Source organism: Hordeum vulgare, chromosome 1H (assembly GCF_904849725.1).
Source record: "Hordeum vulgare subsp. vulgare chromosome 1H, MorexV3_pseudomolecules_assembly, whole genome shotgun sequence".
NCBI classification, from domain to species: domain Eukaryota; kingdom Viridiplantae; phylum Streptophyta; class Magnoliopsida; order Poales; family Poaceae; genus Hordeum; species Hordeum vulgare.
Genome location: NC_058518.1, coordinates 28,020,253 through 28,033,121, shown reverse-complemented (window position 1 = coordinate 28,033,121; position 12,869 = coordinate 28,020,253).

Genomic DNA, 12,869 nt, shown 5'->3' with positions numbered 1-12,869 from the left:
CCCATGATCCAGTATCATCACATAGCCTATACCATGTCAACGCCTTATCCTTCAAAGATAAAGGAAAGACCTTATTCTTGACCTCATCCTCGGGCAAACCTGCAAGATTAAATAAACCACAAACTTCATCTACGTAGATTAGATGCAAGTCTGGATGTGATGTTCCATCTCGTGTAAAAGGATTAGCCAGCAGTTTCTCCAGCATACCCGAAGGAAATTCAAAGGAAATATTTTCAGTAGGTGAAGCAGGTTGAGGAGCAACTCTTTGTGCTTTTGTTTGAGGTGAAGATACCCCGAACAAGCCCCTCAAAGGATTAGTTTCCATAGTGACAAGTGAAAACAAATTTCCGCACACTATATGAATGTTTCCTTACCAAGTTCCACTTACCAAAGGCGCTTCACTCCCCAGCAACGGCGCTAGAAAAGGGTCTTGATGACCCACAAGTATAGGGGATCAATCGTAGTCCTTTCGATAAGTAAGAGTGCCGAACCCAACGAGGAGCAGAAGGATCTGACAAGTGGTTTTAAGCAAGGTAAAATCTGCAGGCACTGAAATTGTCGGTAACAAATGATTGTGTAGTGAGATGATTCGTAGCAAGCAACAAGTAACAAAAGTAGCAACGGTGCAGCAAAGTGGCCCAATCCCTTTTGTAGCAAGGGACAAGCCTGGACAAAGTCTTATAGGAGGAAAAACGCTCCCGAGGACACACGGGAATTTCTGTCATGCTAGTTTTCATCATGTTCATATGATTCGCGTTCGTTACTTTGATAGTTTGATATGTGGGTGGACCGGCGCTTGGGTACTGCCCTTACTTGGACAAGCATCCCACTTATGATTAACCCCTCTCGCAAGAATCCGCAACTACGAAATAAGAATTAAGACAAATTCTAACCATAGCATTAAACTAGTGGATCCAAATTAGCCCCTTACGAAGCAACGCATAAACTAGGGTTTAAGCTTCTGTCACTCTAGCAACCCATCATCTACTTACTACTTCCCAATGCCTTCCTCTAGGCCCAAATAATGGTGAAGTGTTATGTAGTCGACGTTCACATAACACCACTAGACGAAAAACAACATACAACACATCAAATTACCGAACGAATACCAAATTTACATGACTACTATTAGCATGACTTATCCCATGTCCTTAGGAACAAAAGTAACTACTCACAAAGCATAATCATATTTATGACCAGACAGGTAATGAGTAGCATCAAGGATCTGAACATAAACTCTTCCACCAAGTAATCCAACTAGCATCAACTACAAAGAGTAATCAACATTACTAGCAACCTTACAAGTACCAATCGGAGTCGCGAGATGGAGAATGGTTACAAGTGATGAACTAGGGTTTGGAGATGAGATGGTGCTGATGAAGATGTTGATGGTGACGAGTCCCCTCGGATGAGAGGAGTGTTGGTGATGACGATGGCGACGATTTCCCCCTCCGGGAGGGAAGTTTCCCCGGCAGGACCGTCCTGCCGGAGCTCTAGATTGGTTCTGCTCAAGTTCCGCCTCGTGGCAGCGGTGAATCCACGAAAAAGCTCCTCCTTGACTTTTTCCTGGACGAAACCCTTCATATAGCAGAAGAGGGGGCCAGTGGGCCAGCAGGCTGCCCACAAGCCCCCTTGGCGCGGCCTGGGGATGGCCGCGCCGTGCAGACTTGTGGCCACCTACTGGCGCCCCTCTGGCGCTTCTTCGGCCCAGTATTTTTTATAAATCCGGAAAAAAATCCTCGTTGATTTTTATGGCGTTTGGATTTGTGCAGAATAGGAACTTTGCTCCACTTTCAGGCCAGAATTCCAGCTGCCGGCATTCTCCCTCTTCATGTAAACCTTGCAAAATAAGAGAGAAAAGGCATAAGAATTGTACCGTGAAGTGAAGTAACAGCCCAAGAAGCGATAAATATCAACATGAAAACATGATGCAAAATGGACGTATCAGTATGCGGATACCGACGATGGAATCTCGGGCAAGTAACATACCGAAGGACAAAGGGAATGACATACGGGATTGCCTGAATCCTTGACACTGAGGTTCAACCGATAAGTTATTCGGAGAATATGTTGGATCCAATATGGGCATCCAGGTCCCGCTGTTGGATATTGACCGAGGAGTACCTCGGGGCATGTCTGCATAGTTCTCGAACCTGCAGAGTCTGCACACTTAAGGTTCGGCGATGTTTTTGTATAGTTGAGTTATATGTGTGGTTACCAAATGTTGTTCGGAGTCCCGGATGATATCACGGACGTCACTAGGGTTTCCGGAATGGTCCGGAGACGAATATTGATATATAGGATGACCTCATTTGGTTACCGGAAAGTTTTCGGGCATTACCGGGAATGTACCGGGAGTGACGAATGGGTTCTGGATGTTCACCGGGAGGGGCCAGTCCACCCGGGGAAGCCCATAGGCCTTAGGGGTGCCGCACCAGCCCTTGGTGGGCTGGTGGGACAGCCCAAAAAGGGCCCTATGCACAGGAGATAGAAAATCAAAAAGAAAAATAAAAAAAGGTGGGAAGGAAGGGAAGGACTCCACCTTCCAATCCTAGTTGGACTAGGAGTGGAGGTGGACTCCTCCACCTCCTTGACCAGCAGACCCTTGGGGTCTTGGAACCCAAGGCAAGCCTCCACTCCCCTCCTCCTATATATAGTGGAGTTCTAGGGCTGATTTGAGACAACTTTTGCCACGGCAGCCCGACCACAAACACCACGGTTTTTCCTCTAGATCGTATTTCTGCGGAGCTCGGGCGGAGCCCTGCAGGAGTAGATCCTTCACCACCACCGGAGCGCCGTCACGCTGCCGGAGAACTCATCTACTTCTCCGTCTTGCTTGTTGGATCAAGAAGGCCGAGATCATCGTCGAGCTGTACGTGTGCTGAACACGGAGGTGTCGTCCGTTCGACACTAGATCGGAGTGGATCATGGGATGGATCGCGGGACGGTTCGTGGGACGGTTCACGGGGCGGATCGAGGGACGTGAGGACGTTCCACTACATCAACCGCATTTCTTAATGCTTCCTGTTGTGCGATCTACAAGGGTACGTAGATCCAAATCTCCTCTCGTAGATGGACATCACCATGATAGGTCTTCGTGCGTGTAGGAAAATTTTTGTTTCCCATGCGACGTTCCCCAACAGAATATACTTATCAGCAAAAAAGGTGGCACATTACTTTCAAGATCAATACATATTAGTCGTCAATGATGCCCCACTATCAGATATTCTTCACAATCGGGATGCAACGGGTTGAGTGGCTAAATGGGCCATGGAGTTGTTATATTTGGACATCAAATTTGAGGCAAAGAAAGCCATCAAGTCTGAGGCCCTTGCTGATTTTATGGCCGAGTGGGTGGAACAGCAACAGCCAGCCCAGATTCACTAGGCTCATTGGACTATGTTCTTCGATGGATCCAAAATGTTAAATTGGTTCGGTGCTGGTGTGGTACTGGTATCTCCAAAAGGCGACAAGCTTAATTATGTCCTCGAGATTCACTTCGATTCCTCCAACAATGAAGCTGAGTATGAAGCTCTCCTTTACGGTTGTGTATGCCCATTTCACTCGGCGCCCGGCGCCTGATGGTCTACGGCAACTCAGATTTGGTGGTCAATCAGGTGATGAAGGAGTGGGATGTCAGGAACCCCGCGATGACTGGATACTGCAATGAAGTGAGGAAGCTGGAGAAGAAGTTTGAAGGCTTAGAACTCCATCATGTACCCCGACTGAAAAACTAGGCAGCTGAAGAATTGGCTAAGATCGGATTAACTTGGAGACCTATACCCAGCAATGTGTGTTTGGAACACTTGCACAGTCCGTCTGTGCAAGATGACCCTTTCACTGAAGAGCCCCCGCAACCAACAAGTGCTTCCAATCTGACTGAAGTCGATGTTCCAGCAGTCGTCGATCTGATCATGGAAATTCTGGTAATCACCCCCGACTGGACAGTACCATATATTGCATACATCTTAAGGCGAGAGTTGCCAAAGGACAAAGACGAAGCTCGACAGATTGTCCGCAGGTCAAAGGCCTTCATAGTGATGGGTGATCAGCTCTACAGAGAGAGCGTGACCGGGATAGCTCAATGATGTATCTCCCCTGAGGAGAGCCAACTGATTCTGGAAGAAATCCACTCGGGGACCTATGGCCATCATGCGTCCTCTCGGACCAATGTTGCCAAAGCATACCGAGCTGGATTCTTCTGGTCACACGCGAATGAAATGGCCAAAGATCTCATCGACCGTTGTGAAGGTTGTCGGTTCTACTCCAACTTGTCCCACAAACCTGCATCTGCTTTGAAGACTATCCCTCCCATATGGCCGTTCGCTGTCTGGGGCTTAGATATGGCCGGGCCTTTCCGGACAGGTGAGAGTGGGTTCACAGACTTGCTCGTTGTATTCGACAAGTTTACCAAATGGATCGAAGCTAAACCAATCAAGAAGCTGGATTCCCGTACAGCCATCAAGTTTGTGAAAGAAATTACATTCTGATATGGAGTCCCGCACAACATCGTCATGGACAATGGGTCAAACTTTGACTCAGATGAATTCAGACGTTTCTGCACTAACCAAGGGACCTGAGTGGATTATGCATCTGTTGCCCATCCTCAAACCAACGGCCAAGCTGAGCGAGCGAATGGCCTTATCTCCAAGGATTGAAGCCTCGACTCATGCGAGACCTTGATTATGTCGCAGACGCTTGGGTGACTGAACTACCTTCTGTTCCCTGAGGTCTAAGGACAACCCCGAATCGGTCGACTCGGCGAACACATTTCTTCCTGTGTATGTAGTTGAAGCCATTCTACCGAGTGATTTACTTCATAATTCACCACGAATGGATCTCTATTCAGAAGCTGAAGCCAAGAAAGCACGTCAAGATGGGTTGGATCTCTTGGAGGAGGAACGCGAGATGGAGTTGATTCGGTCAACAGTTTATCAACAAGACCTATGGCGGTTTCACTCAAGGCATGTCAGGAGTCGGGCGTTTCATGAAGGCAATTTGGTGCTCCGAGTGGATCAACAACGACCTCATAAACTAGCTCCTGCTTGGGAAGGGCCTTTCCACGTCACCAAGGTGTTGAATAATGGGGCTTATCAACTTTACAATCTCAAGAAGAGGATCGACGAGCTGCACGCATGGAATGCAGATTTACTCAAACGATTTTATGCTTGATCGCTGGTTGATCCAATGTAACAGATGAAGTTTGTTGAACAATATTGCTTGTCAAAGTCATAACTACTTCAATTTTTGTCGATTCCGGTCGAGTGGCTACATGCCCAAATCATACTCCAAGTGAAGAGCGATTCTCACACTCGGGGGCTTAGCTGCGAACATGATTCGCCTAAGTTACAAAACTCTTCCGAGTGAATAAAAACTATTTGCTCGGATGCTTAGTTGTGAACCAGTTTTCGCCTAAGTACAAAACGTACTCCGATGGGAGAGCAATCCTCACACTCGGGGGCTTAGCTGTGAACATGATTCGCCTAAGTTATAAAACTCTTACGAGTGAATAAAAACTATTCATGCGGATGCTTAGCTGCGAACCAGTTTTCGCCTAAGTACAAAACATACTCCGAGTGGAGAGCGATCCTCACATTCGAGGGCCTGAACATGATTCGCCTAAGTTACAAAACTCTTCCGAGTGAATAAAAACTATTTGCTTGGATGCTTAGTTGCGAACCAGTTTTCGCCTAAGTACAAAACATACTCCGATGGGAGAGCGATCCTCACACTCGGGGACTTAGCTGCGAACATGATTTGCCTAAGTTACAAAACTCTTCCGAGTGAATAAAAACTATTCACTCGGATGCTTAGCTGTGAACCAGTTTTCGCCTAAGTACAAAACTTACTCCGAGTGGAGAGCGATCCTCACACTCGGGGGCTTAGCTGCGAACATGATTCGCCTAAGGCACAAAACTCTTCTGAGTGAATATAAACTATTCACTCAGATGCTTAGCTGCGAACCAGTCTTCGCCTAAGTAAAAAACGTACTCCGAGTGAAGAGAAATTCTCACACTCAGGGGCTTAGCTGCGAACATGATTCGCCTAAGTAAAGATATACTCTGAGTGAAAGGAGAACTTTACACTCGGAGACTTAGCCGCGAGAAAATCGCCTAAGTCAAAAAACTTTTCCCGAATGAATAGCAATCTATTCACTCGAGAGAAACCAAGCAATTCTCGGAAGCAGATAAATCCAAAAGGGGCTCAACACGAATCAAAGTCATCCGTGCAGCCATAAAGTACTCGGGTTCCACACCCGAACGAAGTTTAACAGTACATAAACCACTTGGCATACCGAGGCAAATTTAAAGTTTTTGGGAATAACGACAGTTTCCTTCTCACGCCCCCCCCCCATGACTTGCTGGCTCGACGAAGGTATCGTGATCAATTCTATCAGCAATGTGAGTCACAGAAGTGATGAAGGTCTCCATGAAATTCTCGAACTGGAGTTTCTTCGTGTTCGCCACTTGGAGCGCCTTCAGCTTGTCTTCTCTCGCCTCCTTGCAATGGACCCTGACGACTGAGAGGGTGACATCAGCTCCACACTGCACGGTGGATTTCTTCCATGCCTGGACCCTGTCAAGAACCTGACCCAGGCGATCCATCACAGCCTCCTCATCGATTTGGAAAGTGTCCTCATGCCACAATTCCTTGTCGATCCTCCCCATAGCGGCCCGCAGCCGAGCGCTATACCCTTGAACTTTCAGGAGACGAGATTTCAGACAGAACATGTCCACAGCCAAAGCGTCTGGAATGAGAATCTTGATGAGGTCCAGTTTTGGCTCCACCTCAAAGGTTTCCTTTTCGAAGTCTGGGCAAAATTCTGTGCGAAAGGAAAAATGAAGCATCAGTCACAATTCATTCGGTGAAGTTCACGATATTCACTCGGTGAAAGGAACATACCAATGAGCGTCGCCAGCATCTTCGTCGGGAAGTGTTTCACGAACTTTTCTATAGCATTTCCCCTCTTCGCCATGGAGTCAAGTTTTTTGCTCCACTCCAGCCTTTATTTCTTCATTTTACCATTTTCTTCCACCAACCTATTAAAGTCCGCAAGCTTTTGATCATCAGCTTCGGACTTCTGCTTAAGCTTTGCAAGGACTTGGTCCTCGTCTTCAAGCACCTTCTTCATAGCATCGTACTCCTGCTGTAGCTGGTTCTTTTGTGATTCTATGTGGGTGTATTTCGACCCAATCTTGCAAGCCTTCTAAAAAACATCAACAATTCGTTTCAGTTGATGCTTCAATTTTTCCTACTTCTAAGTGGAAAAATAAGTTTCAATCAACATTATTATTTTTCTACTTCCGAGTGGAGAAATACAATTCATTCGACCAATTAGCGGCCCGCCGCACCCACCCAAGTTCTTAAGACTAATGCCCTTCGTAAATGATCGACATTAGTCTCGGGGACTACACCAAGTGGGTGCACTTAGCGTGCCCCCACTGTTTATAGAACTACTCAGACAGACCCATCTCGACCGAGTAAAAGACTTACTGATTCCCAATTAGACCCCTGTCGAGGCAAGCACTCGACAACGGTCTCGAAGACTACACCAAGTGGGTGCACTGAGAGTGCCCCCAGTGGATACAAAACCACTCGGCCAGGTTCGGCCTGGCCGTGTCAAAAAACAGAGCATGACTCTCAAGTTCAGACTCCTGCTGATGCAAGCATTCAACAACAGTCTCGGGGACTACACCCAGTGGGTTCACTAAGCGTGCCCCCACTGGAATAAAGACAAACAACTACACGTCAAAACCCCCAGTGGGTGTAAAGTAAGATTGACAATATTCAATCGAAAAACAAGATTTACAAGATTGGATTGGAAACTAACTTAAAGTGGAACATACTCGGATGTTCGCCTGTAGCGCTGAGCTGGCGTCATACACAACTTACTGGCCTCGAACGCCTCCTTAGTCCGCTGCATCATCAGCTCATCTTGGATCATAGCCTCTTTGGCAGCTCCAGTCTGCTCATCTGGGACGCGGTGCAGGGAAAATGCAAGCGATGAGGAGGTTGGCATCATAACAGTGGTAGCATGGGTTACCGGAGGCGCGGTCAGCACAGTCGTCACAATGCTCGATCCAATCGGAGGAGTTGTAGCCATATCACCCGAACTGACCGGAGGCACACTCGACGCAGGCGTCGCAAGCATTCCCAACGCAGATGTTGCAGGCACGACAGGAGTCTGTTCTACAGTTGTATGTTGTATGATGCGTCTCTTGTTCGTCATCTAAGAAAATGACATCTGAAGCTACAACAGCGGTGGTCAAGTCAATCGACAGATCCAATCCATAAAACCGAGTAAAATTAATACTTGTCATACTTGGTCGAGGAGCGGGCTTATCAACGACGTCCAAGTCCATGTGGTCCTCTCCAGCCCCGACAGGAGTCGACACCGAAGTAGCAGCACTGGTGAGCGAATTACACTCGGCTAATCAGAAACACGGAAAGTCATAATGGCGAAATGAAAAGGATGAATACTCACACTGAGGCAACCGGCACGACGATTCTCATTCGGGGCAAGGCCTTCCGAAGCTTGTGCGCGTCAAGTTTTGGCTGCTTCACAGCCTTCTCCGCGGAGTCAGTTGTAGGGGCTCAGTCACGCTTCACATTCCTGCTGCTGGAGGCGACTGTTTTGATCAGAGCAGCTCCTCGGTCGTGGCGTTGTTTGGATCGTAGTTCATGGCGCAGAGGAGGATGGTCTTCTTCTTCACTATCATGTGAAGCGTCTTCACTTTCTTATCTGTCGTCAACATATTCACTCTCGGCACTGCCGCCTTCACTTTCCACCCCGAGATCAAATTGCTCCCCGTTGGGCACACGAGAGTGCAAGTTCGTCCACTCCTACAAAGAATAAAAACAACAGATTAAGTCGGACAAGTATGCAGTCACTCGAAAATACATGAACGCGATCAGAAAAGAAATTACATACCACTTTTCGCGGCTTATTCTCAATGGAATAAGGCACGACTCGTTTGGATCCCATGGGATTATCGCAAGGCCCGGTGATGCTCTTGATACACTCGCTTACCGTCTCTTCTGACACTTGCTCAGGGTGTGACCAAGTGGAATCTTCAGGACCCGAGTAATGCCACATGGCATGGTCCCTCGCCTGACGGGGATGGATGCGCCGGCTAAGGAACGTCTCGAGCAGATCCATTCCAGTCAGTCCATTCCTGACCAAGTTGATCACCTCACCCACCAACATCTCCACCTCTGCCTTCTGATCCTCAAATACAGTCAGTATTCTAGGAGCAGTCGGACGATCTAAGGTGAAAGGAGGGAGGCCAGTCGACATGTTCGGAGATGCGATATCATTGCAGTAGAACCATGTCGACTACCAGTTCCTAACCGATTCAGGAAGGGTCATTGGGGGATAAGTGCTCCTACCCTTTTTCTCGATCCCTAAACCTCCACACAACTAGATGACATTGGTCCTAGTGTCGCCTAGATTCGCTTTTTTCACCCTCTGGGATCGTGTAGTGAATATGTGCTTGAACAACCCCTAGTGAGGAGGACAACCAAGGAAACACTCGCACAGAGTGATAAACGCAGAAAGATATGCGACAGTATTCGGTGGGAGATTGTGAAGTTCTGCCCCAAAGTAAAAGAGGAAGCCCCGGATAAAAGGGTGTGGAGGCAGAGAAAAACCTCGTTCGACATGTGTGAGGAGAAGGACCCGCTCCGCCTCACGAGGCGCCGGCTCGAGCTCCCCCTCCGACAATCTCCAAGAGTTCTCGACCACCATCCCGTGCTCCACGAGATCCGGGACGTCCTCCTTCGTCACGGTGTACGGGAGAAAATCCCCCTGAATCCACCCTGGCGGCACTGCGGTCTGACCTGGCTTCCTCGCCTTGCCGCCCTTCTTGACGTGCTCGAGCTTGGAGGTCTTTCTTTTCGGCTTGGTCGCGGCAGTGGAGGAAAACTTGAGCAAAGCTTGCGGGAGGAAGGTGGAGGAGAAGCAAGAAGAGTTCAAAGATCAAGGCACAGTCGTAAACCCTAGCGCCAGACGCATTTATATAGCCGACCGGCTGATTCACCGACTGGTGGGTCCCCCAGATCTCAGCTTATCCTGATATCAGAGGAGACGTGATGCGTGGCGATGATGACGGTGCAATAATTGAGGCGTCGTGGCGATGATGACGTGATGCGTGGCGATGATGACAGTTGCGTCGTCCCCGCAAGGCGCGCGGAAATCAAATTATGAATCCCGTGAAATCCAGGCCTGCCGCAGTGATCCGTCATATCAAAAGATCCCGTCAGCCACTCGGAATAACTTCAAGCATCTAAAGTCACTTGGATACACTTCACAAGAGAATCGGTCAAGGCGGATGATGAAGATTTTAGTCGACATGCAGTTTTATCAATCCCAGGAAAATGACCAAGGTCAATATGGCTCAACACGAACTCATATCTACCCCTTCATCACTCGAACCGCGATCCATTCGAGGGCTAATGATGGGGATATGTACCTAGGGTAGGGTCACAGGCCTGTCCTGAATGTCCTACCCAAGGGTACCTCATTATTAGGCCAAGGGTCACACAGGAGATTCCGACTAGATGGACATGGCACCTCAAAACTGACTCAGTACTCAAACACTCGGATTACATTCCCATCCACTCGACGACCTGTATCCACTCGGAATGGTTCCAGTCGACATTGAAGACCAGAAGTCACCCCCACGAAGGCCAATAGACATACGTACAGCCAATGGTCTTTAATAGCATTTAGTACTTGGATACGTTATCAGCAACGTATATCTTTAACTCATATTGATCGAGCCCTTAGATGATGAGGCCTTGATGAGGGGTAGCGCACTCTATATAATCCACCCCTCCCCTCTGGCACAAGGGTTCAGACCCCTTGTATTACACAATCCACACTACAAGACCTCCCGAGCACTGAGACGTAGGGTTGTTACCTCCAAGAGAGGGGACTGAACTCATACAACTTGTGTACAAGCTTTCCGTAGCTAGGACTCTGCCCTCTCCATTCGTACCCTACACCTCTATTGTCAGGTTCATTCCCAGAACAGCAGCTGACTCCTCGAGCGAGCGGGCGGCGCTGGCCTCGGGCCCGGGAGGGCCTGGCTCGGGCCGGTGGGCCTGGTGGATGGTGGGAGAGAGAGGAGGTGGGAAGGGGTTGTGGTGGGGCTAGGGTTAGGTCTAGCACGGGAAATGAGGAGAATTAGGGTTTGGGTCAAAATCTGGTTGGGGTTGTTAATAGGGAATAGGGGCTACATTTAGAGGGTTTTTGCACCGATTCCAACCGCACGATCGCGATCGGATGGCCCCGGTCACGGGCTTAGGCTAGGGTGATTACTGGCTATGTAGAGGGGGGGTTGTGCCCGGCAACGAGATTTAAAACACTGAAAACCGTCCTACGATAAACCGATGATGGTGCCGCTACGGTCGACCGTTCGGCTATCAAACAAACACCGATTGCAATGAAATTTGGCAGGCGGCCTACCTTTATTAAAGTCAGACCGCACACCAACTTTCAACCCAATCCGAGAATATTTTCCCTACACTTTTAAAAACAATATTTTTATGATGTTGCGGGTGCGTGCGTGTGTGGTTGGGCTCAAAACGGTCAATGATGGACACGGGAGAACCGACAACTAACAGCGGATGCAGTGTTTGTAAAATGGCGACAACAGAGTGCCGATGCAATGCGCATGATGCGCATGATGCGATGATGAGTGCGACAGACAAAATAATAACACGACGACAATGGAATAAAAGGGGAATCTTCTGGAGCGTCGGTCTCGGGCTGTCACAACTCTCCTACACTAACAAGAGATGTCGCCCCAAGATCTAAGAATGAAAGGGGAAGAGGAAGAGAAGGAGGTAAAACTTGGTTTCTTCTTTGACAAACGAGTGAAACCAACGATCCTTGAAGGATGGTAGAGATGTAGAATGACATGAGAAACAAGCAAGAATCCAAACAAAATTTTGGCAACACTTTGGTAGGAAAAGGGGACAAAAAAATGATAATATTGAAAGATCTTGACAAGATTCACAACAAACCAACTAAATTGAACAACCAATGAGAGAACATGATCTTGACAAAGTTGGACGAATGATTCAAAGAGAGCAACACCACAACACCTCCGGAACACGAGAATAGAAACTAGATCATTGAGAAGAAGGAATGGAGAAGAAAATGACAATTACTATCACAATTGAATTTTACAAGCAGACTTGCAAGAAGAATTGAACGGAGTTGTTGGCAAACCAACAACGGAAAGAACAAGCTTGTAGTGGACTTATGAAAACCCTCTCAACAATTATGAGGTGACAACCAACCACTAACAGAAACAAGGATTGATTGGATGTAACAAGAAATGCACAACTTCTTACACCCAAAGGATACATTGAGAACTTGGATTAATGGCAACACCATAATAGCAACGGTCCTTAGACAAAGCTTTTGGTGAAGTCTAAACCAAGATAGCTCAATGAAGAAATCATGGGTTAAAATTATCTCATGATCAAAGGATTGGTGGAATTAAATATTTAATTCTTGAAATAACTCCATTCGAGGCTCCTCCACTAACAAGAATGCTATAGCAACACCTCAAAAGCAAAAGGAGGAAGAATTGCACTTTGAAATGCAAGACAAAGAATACTTGAGGTTCTCCAACAAGAATCTTGAAGAAGACCTTGAGAATGAAGAGATCCTAAGCCGCCTAACAGAAAACTTGAATGAGGCACCAGAATAATTGAGATATGAACAAAGGGACAACAACTGAGAAGAATTGTGATGAAAGCTGAAAGCTGAGAGCGAAGAAATCTTCTGAAATGATGGCCTTCGGAGGAGCGAGAATGAAAACAAATTTGAAATGCACCGGATAGATATGGAAGGA